General features: G+C 40.3%; 1 long non-coding RNA gene across 2 annotated transcripts in view; it reads right to left on the reverse strand.

Moving 5' to 3' along the window:
• Positions 1-20660, reverse strand: part of LOC134809408 (uncharacterized) — a 63322-nt gene extending 42662 nt beyond the window's left edge. The window contains exon 1 of one of the 2 annotated variants that reach the window (XR_010155014.1): positions 20435-20636. This is a non-coding gene — a long non-coding RNA (uncharacterized LOC134809408). Of the gene's footprint in view, positions 1-20434 lie in introns of both variants that reach the window. The other variant, XR_010155015.1, reaches the window with a different exon arrangement.
• Positions 20661-20900: the final 240 nt, after the last annotated feature.

A 20900-nucleotide genomic window follows, 5' to 3' on the forward strand; every position in this document is an offset into this window, starting at 1 on the left:
TGCCAGAACACCGTAGGCTGTCACTTGCCTTGAGTTGGAAGCAGTTTGCATTTACACCTGTAAATGTATTCATCCTTTTAATTTATGTGAGGTTTTTTGTATGAAATTCTTGATTCTTTAAAGAAATGACAACAAATTTTTGTTTTCTACTGTTACGTGAGAACATTAGGCCTCAGCAACATATCATTGTGTAAGGAAAAATAAAAGTGCTCCCAAAAAACAAACAAAAAAAAAGAATCAAACTCTCAAAGGTTGAGAAATAAAGAAAATTCTAAAAGCACTAAGGGAAAATAAACAAAAAATGGAGGAGCTTGAAATCATTTGGCAAAAGACTTGTCAACAATAGGTTTTTAAGGAAGACACAGTATTAGAAGATATAAATTGTGACGTCAAAAACGTAATTGGAACAGAGGGTAAATGTCTAGAGTTTTTATGTGACAAATGTTGTCAGCTTAAACTAGTTGATTATTAACTATAAGATGTTTTCTCTGAGCCTTTGATGACCATCAAAAACGACAGCAGCAACACTAATGATAAAAACAAATGAATCAAAGCTTATCACTACTGAAAATATTTAAATGCTAAACATTTAAAAGCATTCATGGGAGGAAGAAAGGAAAAAATGATGTATGACTCAATCAGAAACAACTAACAAGATAACAGTAGTAAGAACTTATCAATAATTATCTTGAATGTAAATGAATTAAATTATGCAATTAAAAGACGTGGAGTGACCAAATGGATTTTAAAAATGGGATTCAACTACATGTTACCTATGAGACCCACCTAATCTTTAAGGACAAACAGGCTGAAAGTGAAGGAATAGAAGAAGATACTTCTATGCAAATGGTAATAAAAAATTAGGAGTGGCTATACTCCTATCTATAAAAGAGATTTCAATTCAAAACCTGTCATAAGACCAAGAAGGTCATCATTTAGTAATAAAGCAATCAATTCATCAACAGGATATAACAATTATATATATACATCTGCACTCAACATTGGAGCACCTAAATATTTAAAGCAAATATAAATAGAAATGAAGAAAAAAATGGCAATAAAATACTTGTAGGAAATTTCAGTACCTCAATTACAACAAGGAATAGATAAACTCGACAGAAACTTAATAAGAAAATGCCAGACTTGAATTCTAGTTTTAACTAAATGAACCCAACAGACATATACAGAACTTTTCATAGTGTACAGCCGAATATATATTTTGCTGTAACACACATGGAAGATTCTCTAAAATAGACCACATACTAGGCCATAAACAAGTCTTAACAAAGTAAGATTGCTAAAAGCATATTTAATATTTTTTCAGACCATCATGGTAGCAAACCAAAAATCAGTAAGAGGAGAAATCTTGAAAAAAAAGTCACAAATACTGAACTTTTTTTTTTTTTTTTTTGAGACAGAGTCTCGCTCTGTTGCCCAGGATGCAGCACAGTGGCACAATCTCGGCTCACCGCAAGCTCCGCCTCCCAGGTTCATGACATTCTCCTCCCCCAGCCTCCTAAGTAGCTGGCACTGGAGGTGCCCATCACCACGCCTAGCTAAGTTTTCATATTTTTAGTAGAGACGGGTTTTCACCGTGTTAGTCACGATGGTCTCGATCTCCTGACCTCATGATCCGCCCGCCTCGGCCTCCCAAAGTGCTGAGATTACAGGCGTGAGCCACCGCCCCTCAGCCTATATGAACATTTTTAAAACACTGCTCTTAAGTAATGAATTGATGAAACGAAATATAAAAAGAAAAATTCATAAATATCTTCAGATAAATAATAGTGGAAACACAACACACCTAAACCTATAGTGTGCAGTGAAGCAGCATTATGATGCAAGATTACAGCAATAAATCCACACATTAAAAAAAAAAAGATACCAAATAAGCAACATCTCATTGTATCTAAGAAACTGGAAGGAAAAACAATTAAATTCAAAGTTAGCACAATGAATAAAATAAGAATTAAAACAGAAACAAATCAAATAGGGAACATAAACATCCGATGACAAAACATAAAAAATAAAAGGCAGCCAAATTTTATAGCAATAAGTAAAGTATTCTCTCTTTGCAGATGACAATCTCCTATATGTAAAAACAGCTCAAATATTCTATTCAAGTGTTAGAACCAATGAACAAATTTGGTAATGTCATTGTACAAATAATTACCTAACTGAAAAAGAATTCAAGAAACTCGTCTGACTTATAAGCATATCAAAGAAATTAAATACTTAAAAAAAAGGTAACCAGAAAGTAACAGATCTCTCCATTGAAAACTATGAGACATTGATAAAATCAATTTAAGAAGACAAAAATAATTGGAAAGATTGTCTATGCTTATGGATTGGGAGAATTAATACTGTTAAAGTATTTATAGCATCAAAAGCAATACACAGATTCAATGCTATCCAATCAAAATTTCAATAGCATTCTTCACAGAAATAGAAAACAAAATATAAAACGTGTATAGCTATATAGAGAGCCATAAATTGTGAAAACATTCTTGAGAAAGAAAAAAGAAGTAGGAAGAACCACACCACCTTATTTGAAATTGGCATGAACACAGAAACATAGCCAAATGAACAGAACAGAGAATCGAGAAATACATCTAAGCATATATAGTCAATTAGTTTTTGAAATCTGCAGCAAAATGATAACATGAGAAGAAGATCATCTTTACTATGAGTAGTGCTGGGAAAACTAGATTTCCACATGCAAAAGAACAAAATTGGATTCACATTTTACATCATACACAAAAATCAACTGAAGATGAGTTGAAAAATCCTAAATGTAAGACTGCAACCTCTAAAACATCTAGAAGAGAACATAGAAAAAAGCTCATGAGTGATGGCCTTGGTAATAATTATTTTGAATATCGTATTAAAAACTCAGTCCACATAAACAAAAACAAATGAGCAAGACTACATCAAATGAAAAACTTTTGCACAGTAAAGGAACCAATCGACCAAATACATTAGCCAAAATATTGGGGAAAGTATTTTCAAGCTATGTATCTGATGATGGGTTAAGATCTAAAATTTATGAAGGACTTGTATGTGGGAAAGAAAGTTTCTGGGGTGCCAGTTGATTTTGTCTCCCCCGTGTGAGACACCCATGGGGAGCCATGGGCGGCTTCTGAGGAGCAAATCTCCTTATTGCCTTCATGTCTTTATTGCTGAGAGCACAACGGCGCAGTGCATTCCACTGGTTGCTCAGGGAGATAAAACTCCCTTGAAGCAGTGGAGTATAATCAAACTTCTTGGCTTTTCATGAAACCTGCTCCCACCCGTTTCAGTCCTAATAAATTAGAGATCCTAAGTAGTTTAGACACACGCCTTTGCTCAAGGGAATTCACAGAAACCGCCAGTGCCATAAGAATTCAATGACTCACGAGTTCTCCTTCACTGATTAATCCTTTTCCTCATTCCTTCCTCCCCCTCCCATCTACCCTAAGAACAAAGAGCTTGTAAACCCTTTAATTAGGTGGAGCCTGACAACTGTGGGCCGTGAGCAACCCTCCGATGCTCGGGCCCCCTGGACCCGCCTTTTAAATGCTTATTCTCTCTCTTTGTAACTCCTTTGTCTCCCCCAGACTCAAAGTACCTGCCGGGTGTTGTGCGACTGTTTTCCCCAACATTGTACAACTCAACGGCAGCAAAACAGATAAACATATTAAAAGCTGAGCAAAAGCTCTGAATTGACATTTCTCCAAGGAACATATAAAAATGGGCAACAGGTATTTGAAACATTCAAAATCATTAATCATCAGAAAAAATTTAAATCAAAGGTACTTTGAGACGTTACATAACTCACATCAGGAAAGCTATTATTAAAAACTCAAAAGATCACAAAGGTTGGCTAGGATGTACAGAAAATGAAACTCATGTAGAGTGTTGCTGGTAATGTGTAGCAATTATAAAAATCGGTATGGAGGTTTCTGCAAAATTAAAAATAAAACTACCTTATGTCTCAACAACTCTTCCTTTCGACATATAACCAAAGGAAATCCCTAACTCATGGAGATATTTGCACTCTCATGTTCATCGCAGCATTATTAATAATAGATGAAATATGGAAAAAGCCTTATTGTCCAGTACAAAGAAATATTACTTAGCCCTAAACAAGAATGAGATCTTGCCATTTGCCAAACCATGGAGGAGCTTGGAGGAAACTATGCTAAGTGAAATAAACCAGACACGGAAAGAAAAATATTTATAATCACATATATGCAACAGAAGGGAGGGTGGTGCCAGGCTTTTTTTTTTAATGAGTTCTCAAAAGCTAATAAAAAAAAAAAGATCTCCCTCCTTATCACAAGAATGACACCAAGCTTTTCACAAAGTATCCACCCCCATGACCCGAGCATCTCCCACTCAACCTCACCTCCAACACTGGGGATCAAATTTCAGCATAAAGTTTGTAAAGGCAAATATCCAAACTATAGCAGTAACTATGTGAGATTAGAAATATGTTAATTTGTTCCAGTACAGTAGCCTTGAAATATCAATATGTATCCCATAGCATATGTCGTACACATGAAATGAACATAATAGGATGCATTTTTATTTATTTATTTTAAAATTTTTATTATATTTAAAGTTCTAGGGTACATGTGTACAGTGTACAGTTTTGATACATACGTATTCATGTGCCATGTTGGTTTGCTGTACCCATCAACTCATCATTTACAGTAGGTATTTCTCCTAATGCTATCCACCCCCCCAAATCCCTACCCCCCACTCCCTGACAGGCCCTGGTGTGTGATTTTCTTTGCTCTGTGTCCAGCTGATCTCATTGTTCAATTCCCACCTATGAGTGCGAACATGTGGTGTTTGGTTTTATGTCCTTGTGATAGTTTGCTGAGAATGATGGTTTCTAGCTCATCCATGTCCCTGCAAAGGACACAAACTCATCCTTTTTTATGGCTGCATAGTATTCCATGGTGTATATTTGCCACATTTTCTTAATCCAGTCTCTCATTGATGGACATTTGGGTTGTTTCCAACTCTTTGCTATTGTAAATAGTGCCATAATAAACAAACGTATGCATGTGTCTTTACAGTAGCATGATTTATAATCCTTTGGGTATATATCCAGTAATGGGTTTGCTGGGTCAAATGGTAATTCTAGTTTTAGATCCTTGAGGAATTACCACACTGTCTCCTACAGTGGTTGAACTAATTTACACTCCCACCAACAGTGTAAAAGCATTCCTATTTCTCCACATCCACTATAGCATCTGACTTTTTAATGATCACCATTCTAAGTGGCATGAGATGGTATCTCATTTTGGTTTTCATTTGCATTTCTGTGATGACCAATGATGATGAGCATTTTTCCCTGCATCTGTTGGCAGCATAGATGTCTTCTTTTGAGAAGTGTCTGTTCTTATCCTTTGCCCACCTTTTGACGACTTTTTTTCATGTAAATTTGTTTGTGTTCTTTGTTGATTCTGGACATTAGTTCTTTGTCAGATGGGTAGATTGCAAAAATTTTCTCCCATTCTGTAGTTTGCCTATTTACTCTGATGGTAGTTTCTTTCACTGTGCAGAAGCTCTTCAGTTTCATTAGATCCTGCTTGTCTATTTTCACTTTTATTGCCGTTGCTTTTGGTGTTTTAGTCATAAAGTGCTTGCCCAAGCCTATGTTCTGAATGGCATTGCCTAGGTTTTCTTGTAGGGTTTTTATGGTTTTAAGTTTAATATTTAAGTGTTTAATCCATTTTGAATTAATTTTTATGCCACATGTAAGAAAGGGATCCAGTTTCAGCTTTCTACAAATGGCTAGCCACTTTTCCCAGCACCATTTGCTAAATAGGGAATCCTTTCCCCATTTCTTCTTTTTGTCAGTTTTGTCAAAAATGAGATGATTGCAGATGCATGGTGTTATTTCTGAGGCTTGTCTTCTGTTCCATTGGTCAATATATCTGTTTTGGTACCAGTACCAGGCTGTTTTGTTTACTATAGGCTTGTAGTATAGTTTCAAGTCAGGTAGCATGATGCCTCCAGGTTTGTTGTTTTTGTTTAGGATTGTATCGGCAATGCGGCCTCTTTTTTGGTTCCATATAAACTTTAAAGTAGTTTTTTTCCAATTCTCTGAAGAAAGTCATTGGTAGCTTGATCGGAATGGCATTGCGTGTATAAATTACTTTGGGCACTATGGCCATTTTCAAGATATTGATTCTTCCTATCCATGATCATAGAATATTCTCCCATTTGTTTGCGTCCTTTTTTATTTGTTGAGCAGTGTTTTTTAGTTGTCCCTGAAGAGGTCTCTCACATCCCCTGTAAGTTGGATTCCTAGGTATTTTATTCTCTTTGAAGCAATTCTGAATGGGAATTCACTCATGATTTGGCTCTCTGTTATTCGTGTATAGGAATGCTTGTGATTTTTTGCACACTGATTTTCTATGCTGAGATTTTGCTGAAGTTTCTTATCAGGTTAAGTAGATTTTGGGCTGAGACAATGGGGGTTTTCTCAATATACAATCATGTCATCAGAAAACAGGGACAATTTGACTTCCTCATTTCCTAATTGAATACTCTTTATTTCTTTCTCTTCCCTGATTGCCCTGGGTAGAACTTCCAACACTATGTTGAATAAGAGTGGTGAGAGAGGGCATCCTTGTTTTGTGCTGGTTTTCAAAGGGAATGCTTCCAGTATTTGCCCACTCAGTATGATACTGGCTGCGCGTTTGTCATAAGTAGCTTTTATTATTTTGAGATACATTCCATGAATGCCTAGTTTATTGAGAGTTTCTCACATGAAGGACTATTGAATTTTGTCAGAGGACATTTTGTATCTATTGAGATAATCATGTGGCTTTTGTCATTGCTTCTGTTTATGTGATTGATTAAATTTATTGACTTGCATAAGTTGAACCACATTTGCATCTCAGCGATGAAGATGATGTGATAGTGGTGGATAAGCTTTTTGATGTGCTGCTTGATTCAGTTTACCAGTATTGTACTCAGGATTTTCACCTCGATGTTCATCAGGGCTATTGGTCTAAAATTATCTTTTTTTGTTGTGTCTTTGCCAGGCCCTAGTATCAGGATGATGGTGGCCTTATAAAATGAGTTAGGGAAGATTATTTCTTTTTTATATTGATTGGAATAATTTCAGAAGGAATGATACCAGCTCCTCTTTGTACCTCCAGTAGAATTCAGCTGTGAATCCTTCTGGTCCTGGACTTTTTTTGATTGGTAGGCTATTAATTATTATCTCAATTTCAGAGCCAGTTTTTGGTCTATTCAGAAAACCAAATCCTTCCTGGTTTAGCTTTTGTAGGGTGTACATGTCCAGGAATTTATCCATTTATTCTATATTTGCTAGTTTATTTGCATAGAGGTGTTTATGGTATTCTCTGATGGTAGTTTGTATGTCTGTGGGGCTGGTGGTGATATCCCCTTTATCATTTTTATTGCTTCTACTTGATTCTTCTCTCTTTTCTTCCTTATTAGTCTTGCTAGGGATCTATCAATTTTGTTGATCTTTAAAAAAAAAAAACAAAAACCAGTTCCTGGAATCATTGATTTTTTTTGAAAGGTTTTTTTGTGTCTCTATCTCTTTCAGTTCTGTTCTGATCTTTGTTATTTTTTGCCTTCTGCGAGCTTTTGGATTTGTTTACTCTTGCTTCTCTATTTCTTTTCATTGTGATGTTAGGGTGTCAATTTTAGATCTTTCCTGCTTTCTCTTGTGGGCTTTTAGTACTATAAATATCCCTCTACACACTGCTTTAAATGCATCCAGAGATTATGGTACGTTGTGTCTTTGTTCTCATTGGCCTCAAAGAACATCTGTTTTTCTGCCTTGGTTTTGTTATTTATCCAGCAGTCATTCAGGAGCAAGTGGTTCAGTTTCCATGTAGTTGTCTACTTTTGAGTGAGTTTCTTACTGCTGGGTTGTAATTTGATTGCAGTGTGGTCTGCGAGACAGTTTGTTGTGATTTCTGCTCTTTTACATTTGCTGAGTAGTGCTTTATTTCCAATTATGTGGTCAATTTTAGAATAAGTGTGATGTGGTGCTGAGAAGAATGCATATTGATTCATAATGCATAATGCAGTTGATTTGGTGTGGAGAGTTCCATACATGTCTATTAGGCCTGTTTGTTGCTGAGCTGAGTTCAGGTCCTGGATATCCCTGTTAACTTTCTGCCTCATTGATATGTCTAATATTGACAGTGCAGTGTTAAATTCTCCCATTATTATTGTGTGGTAGTGTAAGTCTCTTTGTAGGTCTATAAGGACTTGCTTTATGAATCTGGGTGCTCCTGTATTGGGTGCATATATATTTAGAATACTTAGCTCTTCTTCTTGAATTGATCCCTTTACCATATGTAATGGCCTTCTTTTTCTCTTTTGATCTTTATTGGTTTAAAGTCTGTTTTATCACAGACTAGGATTGCACCCCTGCTTTTTTTTCTTTCCATTTGCTTGATAGATCTTCTTCCATCCCTTTATTTTGAGCCTATGTGAGTCTTTGAATGAGAGATGGGTCTCCTGAATACAGCACTGACAGGTCACAACTCTTTATCCAATTTGCCAGTCTGTGTCCTTTAATTGGGGCACTTAGCCCATTTACATTTAAGGTTAATATTGTTACGTGTGAATATGATTCTGTCATTATGATGTTCGCTGGATAATTTGCCCATTAATTGATGCAGTCTCTTCATAGCATTGAAGGTCTTTACAATTTTTCATGTTTTTGCAGTGGCTGGTACTGGTTGTTTCTTTCCATGCATAGTGTTTCCTTCAGGAGCTCTTTAAAGGCAGGCCTGGTGGTGACAAAATCTCTCAGCATTTGCTTAACTCTAAAGGATTTTATTTCTCCTTCACTTATAAAGATTAGTTTGACTGGATATGAAATTCTGGGTTGAAATTCTTTTCTTTAAGAATGTTGAATATTGGCCCCACTCTCTTCTGACTTGTACAGTTTCTGCTAAGAGATCCACTGTTGGTCTGATAGGCTTCGCTTTGTGGGTAATTCAACCTTTCTCTTTGGTTGCCGTTAACACTTTTTTCTTCATTTCAACCTTGGTGAACCTGACAGTTATGTGTCTTGCGGTTGCTCTTCTCAAGGAGTATCTTTGCGATGTTATCTATATTTTCTGAATTTGAATGTTGGTCTGCCTTGCTAAGTTGGGGAAGTTATCCTGGATAATATCCCGAAGAATGTTTTCCAACTTGGTTCCATTCTTTCCATCACTTTCAGGTACTCCAGTCAAATGTAGATTTGGTCTTTTCATTTAGTCACACATTTCTCAGAGGCTTTGTTTGTTTCTTTTTACTCTTTTTTTCTCTAACCCTGTCTTCTCACTTTATTTTATTAATACGACCTTCAATCACTGACACCCTTTCTTCCATTTGATCATATCGTCTATTGAAGCTTATGCATGTGTCATGAAGTTCTCGTGCCATGGTTTTCAGCTCCATCAGGTCATTTAAGGTCTTCTCTACACTGTTTATTCTAGTTAGCCATTCATTTAATCACTTTTTGAGGTTTTTAGCTTCCATGTGATGGGTTCGAACATGTGATTTTAGCTCAAAGAGATTTGTTATCACCGACCTTCTGAAGCCTACCTCTGTCAACTCATCAAAGTCATTCTCTATCCAGTTTTGTTCCATTGATTGTGAGGAGTTGTGATAATGTGAAGGAGTAGATGTGCTCAATTTTCAGAATTTTCAGCTTTTCTACTCTGGTTTCTCCCCACCTTTGTGCTTTTATCTACCTTGAGTCTTTGATGTTGTTGACCTACACATAGGGTTTTGGTGTAAATGAACTTTTTTTTGATGTTGAAGCTATTACTTTCTGTTTGTTAGTTTTCCTTCTAACAGTGAGGTCCCTCAGCTGCAGGTCTTTTGTAATTTGGTGGAGTTCCACTCCAGGTTCTCTCTGTCTGGTTGTCATGAGCAGAGGATGCAGATGCAGAAGAGTAAATATTGCAGAACAGCAAATATTGCTGCCTCATCCTTCCTCTGGAAGCTTCGTCCCAGAGGGGCAGTTGCCTATATGAGGTCAGCCCCTATTGGGAGGTGTCTCCCAGATAGGCTACACAAGGGTCAGGGACCCATGTGAGGAGGGAGTCTGTCCATTCTCAGAGCTCAAATGGCATGCTAGTATAACCACTACTCTCTTCAGAGCTGTCAGACAGGGATGTTTAAGTCTGCCAAAGTTGTCTGCTGCCTTTTGTTCAGCTATGCCCTGCCCACAGTGGTGGAGTCTAGAGGCAGTAGGCCTTGTTGAGCTGTGGTGGGCTTTGCCCAGTTTTAGCTTCCTGGGTGCTTTGTTTACCTACTCAAGACTTAGCAACGGGGGACACCCCTTTACCAGCCAGGCTGCCACCTTTGGGGTTGAATTCAAACTGCTGCATTAGCAGTGAGCAAGGCTCTGGGGGCATGGGACCCACCAAACCAGGCATGGGAGAGAATGACTTGTTCTGCCAGACGCCGTGACCTTGGGAAAAGTGCAGTATTTGCACAGGAGTACCCCCATTTTTTCCAGGTAGTCTGTCATGGCTTCCCTTGGCTAGGAAAGGGAAATCAACCAATGCCTTGCACTTCCCAGTAGAGGTGATGCCCAGCCCTACTTCAGCTCACCCTCTGTGGGCTGCACCTACTGTCCAACCAGTCCGAAAGGGATGAATCAGGTACCTCTGTGGGAAATGCCAAACTCACTGATCTGCCTTGATCATGCTGGGAGCTGCAGACCAGAGCTGTTCCTATTTGGCCATCTTGGAACACCTCCAGGAAAAAATAGGATGCATTTTTAAAGGTAATTTTTTTTTTTTCTTTTTTGTGATGGAGACTTATTCTGTCACCCAGGCTGGAGTGCAGTGGTGTGGAGAGTGCTTCCTCCACACACTTCCCTGTCCCTTTCAATCAGCTGGCTGTGAGATCATTGAAACCAGAGATCTGAGGCACAGGACAGACCCAAGCAGGGTTGTGGCTGCCTGTCTGCATTTCAAGGTCACTGTATGGTAGGGTCAGTTCTTTGGTTAGAGAAAAGGCTATTGTGTCATCAGAGGAGGGCTTGTTGAGTTGATTCGAGAGACAATACAAGCATCAATATTTGGAATGTCCCAGGTTAGTGTTGAGGACCAGTTGCACACCACCCGGTGGGTACCCTGAGTCTGGAGGAGACAAAGGAATTAGAAAGAGAGAGAATAAACATTTAAAAGGTGCATCCAGGGGACCAGAGCATTGAAGGATTGCTCATGGCCCATTGCTCTTGGGCTTCACCCAATTTATTGGTTTACATGCTCTTTGTTCTCAGGGCAGCTGGGAGGGGGAGGAAGGGATGAGGAAAAGGATTAATCAGTGAAGGAGAACTCCTGAGCCATTCAATAAGATGTTTGGCACTGGCGGTTTCTGTGAATTTCCTTGAGCAAAGGTGTGTGTCTAACCTAGTTAAGATCTGTAACTTATTGGGACTGAAACGGGTGGGAGCTGGTTTCAGGAGGAGCCAAGATGTTTGATTATACTCCATTGCTTCAAGGGAGTGTTGTCTCCCTGAGCAACCCATGGAATACTGCTGAGCAGTTATGCACTCAGGGCATAAATACGTGAAGGCAATAAGGAGACTTTTCTACTCAGAGGCTGCCCATGGCTCCCCATGGGTTTCTCACACAGGGGAGACCAACTCAATTGGCACCCCAGAAATTCTCTTTTCCACAGTTAGTAATTATGGGTATTTGGTTTGGTCTTATCCTGGACCAAAGACAGGATAAGAGATAAACAAAGAATATTGGGGCGGCCCTGTGGTGACAGCATTTTCCAGCCAGCAGGCCTGCTTTACCTGCTGGGAAGAAGGCTGGGCCACAAAACTTCTTCATCCGTCTGATCTCTTTAGAGGGACATGAATAAAATGGGCCTCCACAGTCCCAAGACAACACTCAAGGACTTGGACTTGGACTTTCCTGGAGACAAGACAATTTGAATGGCACTGACTGCCACGTACTGTCATCCCATGGGCCACGAGACCATTTCGCCTGTTCAGTTCCCCTCTACTCTTTATGGGTGACTAGGGCATGGAATGGGTGTCGAGATGACAGGGCTCTGTCTCTGGGATAAGGACAGACCCCAGGGAAGGGGAAGCCACCAGCCAGGAGCCCAGGTCAGGGGCCAGGTTTGGGGAGCATTTTCCTCTGACCCTACGCTTACTCCTGCAGCGTGACTCATCACCTGAATTTATGTCTATTTTGGAGAATGGAGAAAACAGACTTAGAAAAAGACACTTGCAGGCCTGTCACCTAAAGACAAACCCAGCTGTAATTCTGGTGTGTTTATTTTTAGTATTTTGTTTGTTTCTCTTTTCTCATGTTTCTGCTACATGTCAGTACTTTTTTGAGCACACGCCCTGCACTCTGTGATCTTCCTTTGATGAGGAGGATCCTTTAAGATAAGAAAAGTACAGGCTGGCCATCTGTGGATCTGTTCTACATTTGGGGCTGGCCTATGTCTTGTCTGGCCTTCACACCGTGTGTACTTATTCTCCTCCTTTCCACATACCATTAGGATATTATCATCTTTCTTGGCACCTCTTTTGCCTGCTTATATTTAGATCCTGCACTGCCCAGGTGTGTGACCCTTGGCTGGTTCATGTGACTTCTCGCCTCTAAAATAGGGATGGTGCCAGGACCTGCCACGGAGATTGTTGCAAAGATCAAGTGGGGGCGGTTATCAAAAGCCTAAGAGTACCATTGAGACACAGTGAGCATACATGAAATACCAACTGTTTATTATCAAGTGCTTCCTAATTGTTCTTTAGGATCAACCATCATTTATTCACATAATTATCAAGCTCTTGTTAATCGTTTTCCTATTTCCAACACTGGAGAACAATACTTCATTGAAAGTCATAGTAAATAAAGTATTAACGTATTATCTGTTTCAAGTAATAGGCTTTATTAAGTGCCTCAAGGGTGCCAGGTCAATCAGAGCCTGACCCAAGTGTTTGCAGCCATAGAGAAAATGGGAAAGGCATTGCAATTTGTGATATCCTGGGACCCACAGCCATGAGTGGCCAAATTGAAACAGGAAACCGTGTTCCTCAGCTTGGCTTCAGTTTCTTTCCAAGTCCTATTGCTCTGGCCTGAAAGAGCCTCTGCCCACCAAAATATGGGGTTCTTTGTGTCCCCCAGGCCACTGCAGGGTAGTGAGATGTACCAGTAGGGGCCCACCCATGATGTTGCCACCCTCCCTCTCATCTTTCTTGCTCCTTTCCTCTGCCCTCTGGCTGCTTACAGTAACATGCTGCACCACTCTATGGCTGCACCTGAGTAGTGGCTGATGCCACTAGCAGTGGCATCCTCTAAGGAAATTTCCTTCCAGACTGGGAAGTTGGTCTAAAGTTAGGGGCTGGACTTCATGATGCACACTGCAGACACCTCTGTGGTTGTGTCTATTGATACCCTTGGTGATGTCTACATGTGGATCTGCTTTGGACAGATCTTGAGTTTTTCAGCTGTATCTGGTGATTACTTGGGTCTCGTTTGAGGGAGTGGAAGTGTGGGTAGAGCCAGGATTTTCTGCTGGAATCTGTGATGCTTCATTAGACTTGGAACCAGGACAGTTGGAACAGAGACTCTTCCTAGAGTCTCTGACACCATATATTATTTCTCATATATTTTATTTTGAAAATAAAAATATACGCACATGACTGAAAAATACAGAGGTGAGGCAAGAGTTACACAAAAGGAGCTGCCACCATGTGCACCTCACCCTAGTCCCCTGAACTACATGTTAACAACCAGGTACAACAGAGGAAGACTGAGTTTCTTAGACTCCCACTTTTCCTCCACCCTCAGCCAATGGTAGGAATATGATGATTTTAGTTTCTTTCTTAGTTATCATTGAAGCTGTAAGTAACTGTAGAGTATAAATATTTAGATATACATCTTGTTGATCCAATAAAATAGAATCTTGTGACTTTCCTCTTGTAGGAAGTATATTAGTACTGTGAATTCCCATACATGTCTTGGTATTCTATGGGTATATACTATTTTTTCTTTAGCTTTGTATTTTCTTGGAGTTTCTGTTGCCTTTTCTTCTTTCTTTCTATTCAAAATTAAATTGTCTCCTTTTATCACATCCTTAATATCTTCCCTCATTTCTAACCTCCCATCTGAAAAGTCACTGCTGGATGCCTTCCTTTTTCCTGTTCCCACCCAACCAATCTCTCTCTAGGCCTGGGATTGAGCTGTCATTCCAAGGGCTTTCATAACTGCCCCCCTGGGTTTTTACATGTCAAATGCTATTTCACTACTGCAAATATGGGACTAATCTCCCAGAGAGCTAACCACTTTTCTTTTTTTTTTTTTTTTTTTTTTTTTTTTTTGAGACGGAGTCTCGCTCTGTCGCCCAGGCTGGAGTGCAGTGGCGCGATCTCGGCTCACTGCAAGCTCCGCCTCCCGGGTTCACGCCATTCTCCTGCCTCAGCCTCCCGAGTAGCTGGGACTACAGGCGCCCGCTACCACGCCCGGCTAATTTTTTTTTGTATTTTTAGTAGAGACGGGGTTTCACCGTGTTAGCCAGGATGGTCTCGATCTCCTGACCTCGTGATCCGCCCGCCTCGGCCTCCCAAAGTGCTGGGATTACAGGCGTGAGCCACCGCGCCCGGCCACCACTTTTCTTATGGTTTATTTTTTTTAATTGTATGTGGTTTTGAAATATTTTTTAGATTCTGTCTTACATTTTTTTGAGACTTACACATTTTAAGAGAATTTCGAACTGTTTTTCCTAATTTCTGAATTTTCTTATTAACTTCCTAAATTTTGTTACTTTCTATGGATGCAATATTTTCTACTTCTCTGAGACTATAGGGAACATGCATTCTGAACTCTGCTTGAACAGAGGTCATGGGGCCAGAAGGAAAAAGGAACTTAGAGACTCATTTCTCTGGAGGTGAGTTGTCTGTTTGATCATATTTGTCTTTTTTTTTTTTTTTTTTTTTGCATTTTTTAAAACTGTCGAACACTCATGTTTGCCTGTGCAATTAGTAATAAGGCTGAAATGGGGATGGTCACAGGCTCATTTCACACTGGACAAGAGGAACTGGCCTTCAAACCCTTCAAACCAGGGTTCTACACATGGGAAGGATTATTTCCACTGGGAATCCCTAAGCTTCCTTGTGTCCTCTGCAGAAACCTTCACTTCAGTTGTCCTTCTGCTGTCTTGGCATGGCAATGCTCTTCCTCCACTTGCAACCTGAACACACAACTTTGGACATTGTGCTCATGGCTTTTCCCTTCTTTTTGTCTTGAAGAGAGACAATGCAACCCATTTCTCTACTGTGATGGAACCAGAATGTTCATATTAGAACTGGAAGATGATGTCGTCTACAGCAGAGGGCACGTAAACTTCTGCATGAAAGAGGAAATACCAGAAAATAGACACAAGGACAGGAAGGTCACTTTGAACTATAAAGGTCCTCAGGGGCAACTGGGTACTGTGTTAGGTGGTCACTCTTCTGTGCAGAAGGAAGGACTGTGTGAGCCTTTCCCTCAGGCCTGTTCTGTGTCTGAGCTCAGGGCCAACTTAATTCTCATTATAGAGCCTCATAGATTAGGAAAAGAAAAGAATCTGCCTTCTCAGGCCTCCTGCCCATTCATATTCTGAGCTGCAGATCGTGATTCCTTATTTAAAAACAGCTTCATTGAAGTGTGATCAGCATTTGGTAAACTGCACATGTGCAGAAAGAAGAACTGATGGTTTTCTCCATGTGAGTATTTCATTCACCACAAGGCCAGATATGCTATGAAGGTCATGAAAACGTACTTTCCTCCTGGCAATAAAGATCTCTCCCTGGCCAATCTAGTACCACAGATCTGCTTCTTTCACTAAAATTTAGTGGTATTTTATAGAATTACATGTAAATACAGTATGTACTTGGATCTTTGTGCATCGTTCTGATCTGGGTTCTTTTATTCAGCAGAACTACTTTCAGAGTCACTCTGTTCTGATTGCATCAACAGTCCATTCCTTTTTATGCCGAGCCATACACCATGGTGTGGATGTGCCACAGATTGTTCACCCTTCTTTTGTGTATGGGCATTTGGGGTTCCTGGTTTGGCAACATTGTGTATAAGGATGTCATGAATATTTATTTATGTATATAGCCTGTAAACTTGCCTTCATTTCTCATCATTCATTCCTAGGAGGGCAGTGGCCACCTCATGTCATGGTAGGTCTGCTTCGACCTTGCTAAGGAACCACTGTGCCTTGTGCTAAGTGTTTTGTCCATTCCCCGCTTTCTGTCTTGCTCCGTCTGATTTAGTCATACTAACCTCTTGTCTCCTTCATCCTCAAGGGCAATAACTTCTTAGCATACCACCCTTCCTTTGCACTTGGAATCACCAGCTCCTTCTCTATGTGCTGGCTTTGATTCCCTCACTAAAGTTGCCTTCTGTGACCCATGTGTAACACACTGCCCTCAAAACATCCTATGTATGAGAAGGTTTTGGGATAAGAGACTGTTCCTGATGAGTATCAAGTACCTACAATGGCTCTGAATGGAAGAAAGATGACTGGTTGTGTCTTGTCACCCATTGTCCCTAGAGCTCATCTTGGTTGATAGAAAGAAGACTGGGTGTGGCCTGGACATACATTCAAGTGACTCACAAACTATTTCTAAATGACAACTGGAGACCTGGCCGGTGGCTGGAACCTGAAGTTACTTGGAAGTGATGTGATTGAAAGTGAGTCACTCAGTCACCTGATCTTGGCCCTTTTCTCTACATGTGGGATTACCCATACCTGGCAGAGTCACTGTGAGTTCACCTGAGCAAGTCACGTGCACGTGGTGGTGCTCAGAAAATGTTAATTTCCCTTTACTTAAGTGGAATGACACATGGATATTATATGCTGAGGTCTGGATTACAATAGAGCAAGATGCAGAAGACCTTGTAAACCCTGAGGAGACATCAATGATCACTGGGTGTCTGGATAGGCAGCATAGAAAAAGTGACCTGGAGCTGGAAATGGCCAGATGGTGTCTTACAGTTATCTGAACAGGCATGAGTGGGGCAGGAGAGGGATTACCACTTTATACCCACTAGAATGTCTTTTTTGTTTTTTGTTTTTGAAAAATGGAAAGTTGGAGAGTTTCTGCAGCAAATGGAGCACTTGTGCATTGCTGGTGAGAATGTGAAGTGGTGGTGAGGGTTGCACAATAACATAAACATACTTACAAATATTTAGATACATGCACAAATGTTTAGATTGGTAAATTTTATGTTATATTACTTTTACCACATACAATAAAGGCTTCCTGAGAACTGATCCTGAAATAGTTCCACGTGGAACAAAACAAGATCCTTCTTTCCCAGAGTGAGTAGGAGCCTTTTATTTTCTTGAAATGGAGTCTTGCTCTGTGGCACAGGCTGGAGTGCAGTGGTGTGGTCTCTGCTCACTGCAGAGCTTTGACTGTGGCCCCAACCAGCTAGTGAGACTCGCATGTATTTGGTAAAGAATAATTGACCAAGGCTCGAGTCAACACCACTAAAGGGTAATTGACAGTGTGGAATTCCCAATTAGAAAGCAATTTAGCACTGTACTAAGACCAACATTAATCTTAGGACCGTATGAGTAAGCAAGCTAGTTAGATAAACACCCCACTTTAGTTTGTTTCTACTCTAACTTACTTAACTAAAGGGAAAAGGCCATTTTCAGCCAAATTTATTACTGGAGCTTATGTCAGCTCCCTAGGCCTTGCAAGAAGGTTTGTATCTGCTAATTTTCCCCACCATCTTGACTGAACCCCAACAGATATCAAAGCAATAACAGGAATTTCTAGAGTACAAATGACTTTCTGTGAAAATTGAAAAAATCATTGATTTCCATTTCAGTACATACTTTGCAATGCTTAATACTTGATACAGATTAGAAATCTGGAGGTTTACCTTCTTAAACCTGCTTTTTCAAAAGTGAATCAAAATGTCAATTCACTTGTTTTTGGTCTGTTCATTTTTCTTCACCTTTTGCAACATGGCACTGCTTTTGATTGACATTTGAATACAGAGATTAATTTATTAAAACATTTCTCACTGTTCTTTTCCTTTTTGCTTTTAGACATTACAAGTGAAACTTCTGGTAATTTCAACAGTGCACACTGCAAATAAGAATAAAAACTGGTCGGCATCTGGCAATATGGTAGAAAAGTAACAACTCTGATCTGCAGCTCCCAGTGAGACAAACACAAAGGAAAGCTGATTTCTGCATTTCCACCTGAGTTACCCAGTTCATCTCACTGGAAGTGGTTAGACATTGAGTGCATCCCACAAAAGGCAAGCAGAAGTAGGGTGAGTGTTGCCTCACTCAGGAAGTGTAAGTGGCTGAAAACTTCCTCCTTTAACCATGGAAAGCAATCGGGGGCTGTGCTATCAAGCCCATAACCTGCAGTTTTCCCATGGTTCTTACGATGCACAGACCAGGAGATTCCCTAGTGTGCCTGTACAACCACAGAACTGGGTTTCAAGCACAAAACTGGGTGGCTGCTTTCACAGAGGCTGAGCTAGCTGCAAAATAATTTTCGTACCCTAGTGGCACCTGGAACACCAGTGAGACATAACCATTCACCCCCCTGGAAAGGGGCTGAAGCCAGGGAGCCAAGTGGTCCCACTGAGCAGGCCCCACTCCCATGGAGCACAGCAAGCTGAGATCCACTGGCTTCAAGTTCTCACTACCTACATAGAAGCCTGAAGTCAACCTAGAATGATAAAGCTTGGTGGGGAGAGGTTCGACCACAATTACTGAGACTTGAGTGTAAGGTTTTCCCCTCAGAGTGTTAAGAAAACTGCCAGGAAATTTGGGCTGCATGGAACTCACAGAAGCATGCAAAGCAGCTGTGGCCACATTGGCTCTCTAGATTCCTCCTCACTGGGTAGGGCATCTCTAAAAGAAAGGCAGCAGCCTGAGTCAGAGACTTATATGTAAAACTCCCAACTCCCTGGGACAGAACACCTGGGAAAAGGGATGGCTGTGACTGCAACTTCAGCAAACTTAAAGACTCCTGCCTGCTTGCACTGAAGAGAGCAGTGTATCTCCCAGGACAGTGCGCAAGCTCTGCTCAGGGCAGACTGGCTTTTCAAGTTTGCCCCTGACACCTGTGCTTCCTGACTAGGAGACCTTTTCCAGCAGGGGTCAACAGACACTTCATAGAGAAAAGCTCTGGCTGGCACCAGCCAGGTATCACTCTGAGTCAAAACTTCCAATCATTGCTGTTGTGCAACTTCATATGGTGATACCCAGGCAAACAGCAACTGAAGTAGACCAGCAAACTGTAGCAGACCTGCAGAAGAGATGCCTGACTGTTAGAAGAAAAACTAACAAACAGGAAACAGTGACATCAACATCAACATCAACAAAAAGGACTCTCACACAAAATCCCAGTCCAAAGACATTCAGTATCAAAGATCCCAGGTAGATAAATCCATGAAAAATGAGGAATAGCCAGCACAAAACAGCTGAAAATTCAAAAAATTAGAATGCCTCTTCAACTCCAAATGATCGCAATTCCTCTCCAGCAAGGGCACAAAGGTGGATGGAGAATGAGGTTGATGAGTTGGCAGAAGTAGGCTTCAGAAGGTCAGTAATAACAAAATTCTCTAAGCTAAAGGAGTATGTTCTAAACCAATGCAAGTAAGGTAAAAGCCTTGATAAAACGTTACAGGAGCTGCTAACTAAAATAACCAGTTTACAGAAGAACGTATATGACCGCATAGAGCTGAAAAACACAGTGCAAGAAACATTGTGAAGCAAAAACAAGTATTAATAGCTGAATCAATGAAGAGGAAGAAAGATTATCAAAGATGGAAGATCGACTTAATGAGATAAAGCATGAAGACAAGATTAGAGAAAAATGAATGAAAAGCAACAAACAAAGCCTCCAAGAAATATGGGAGTATGTCAAAAGACCAAACCTATAACTGATTGGTGTACCTGAAAGAGATGGGGAAAAATGGAACCAAGTTTGAAAACACACTTCAAGACATCATCCAGGAGAACTTCCCAATGGAACAAGACAGGCCAACATTCAAATTCAGGAAGTACAGATAACACCACTAAGATACTCGCTGAGAAGAGCAACAGACATATGACTGTCAGATTCTCCAAGGTTGAACAAAAAGAAAAAATGTTAAGGACAGCCAGAGAGACAGGTCAGGTTACCTACAAAGGGAAGCCCATCAGACTAACAGAGGATCTCTCTGCAGAAACCCTACAAGCCAGAAGAGAGTGGAGTCAATATAAAACAAACCTAAAGAAAACAATTTCAACCTAGAATTTTATATTAAGCCAAACTAAGCTTTATAAGCAAAATAAAAATAAAATTGTTACAGATAACAAAATGTAGATGGTTTTGTCAACACCATGCCTGCCTTAGAAGAGCTCCTAAAGAAAGCACTAAATATGGAAAGAAAATACCGGTACTCACCTGGTGCAGTGGCTCACGCATGTAATCTCAGCACTTCGGGAGGCGTAGGTGGGCAGATCATGAGGTCAGAAGATGGAGACCATCCTGGCTAGCACAGTGAAACCCTGTCACTACTAAAAATACAAAAAAAATTGGCCGGCTGTGTTGGTGAGTGCCTGTAGTCCCAGCTACTCAGACTCACGGGAGGCTGAGGCAGAATGGCAGAAACACAGGAGGCGGAGCTTGCAGTGAGCCAAGGTCATGCTACTGCACTCCAGCCTGGCCAACAGAGTGAGACTCTGTCTCAAAAAACAAAAAACAAAACAAAAAAAAATCGGTACTCACCACTGAAAAAAATAGCAAAATATAAAGACCAACAACTCTATGAAGAAAGTGGATCAACTAATGTCCAAAACAACCACCTAACATTCCCATGCCAGGATCAAATTGACACATAAGAATATTAACCCTAAATGTAAATGAAATA

The sequence above is a fragment of the Pan troglodytes genome, chromosome Y, assembly GCF_028858775.2.
Source record: "Pan troglodytes isolate AG18354 chromosome Y, NHGRI_mPanTro3-v2.0_pri, whole genome shotgun sequence".
NCBI lineage: Eukaryota > Metazoa > Chordata > Mammalia > Primates > Hominidae > Pan > Pan troglodytes.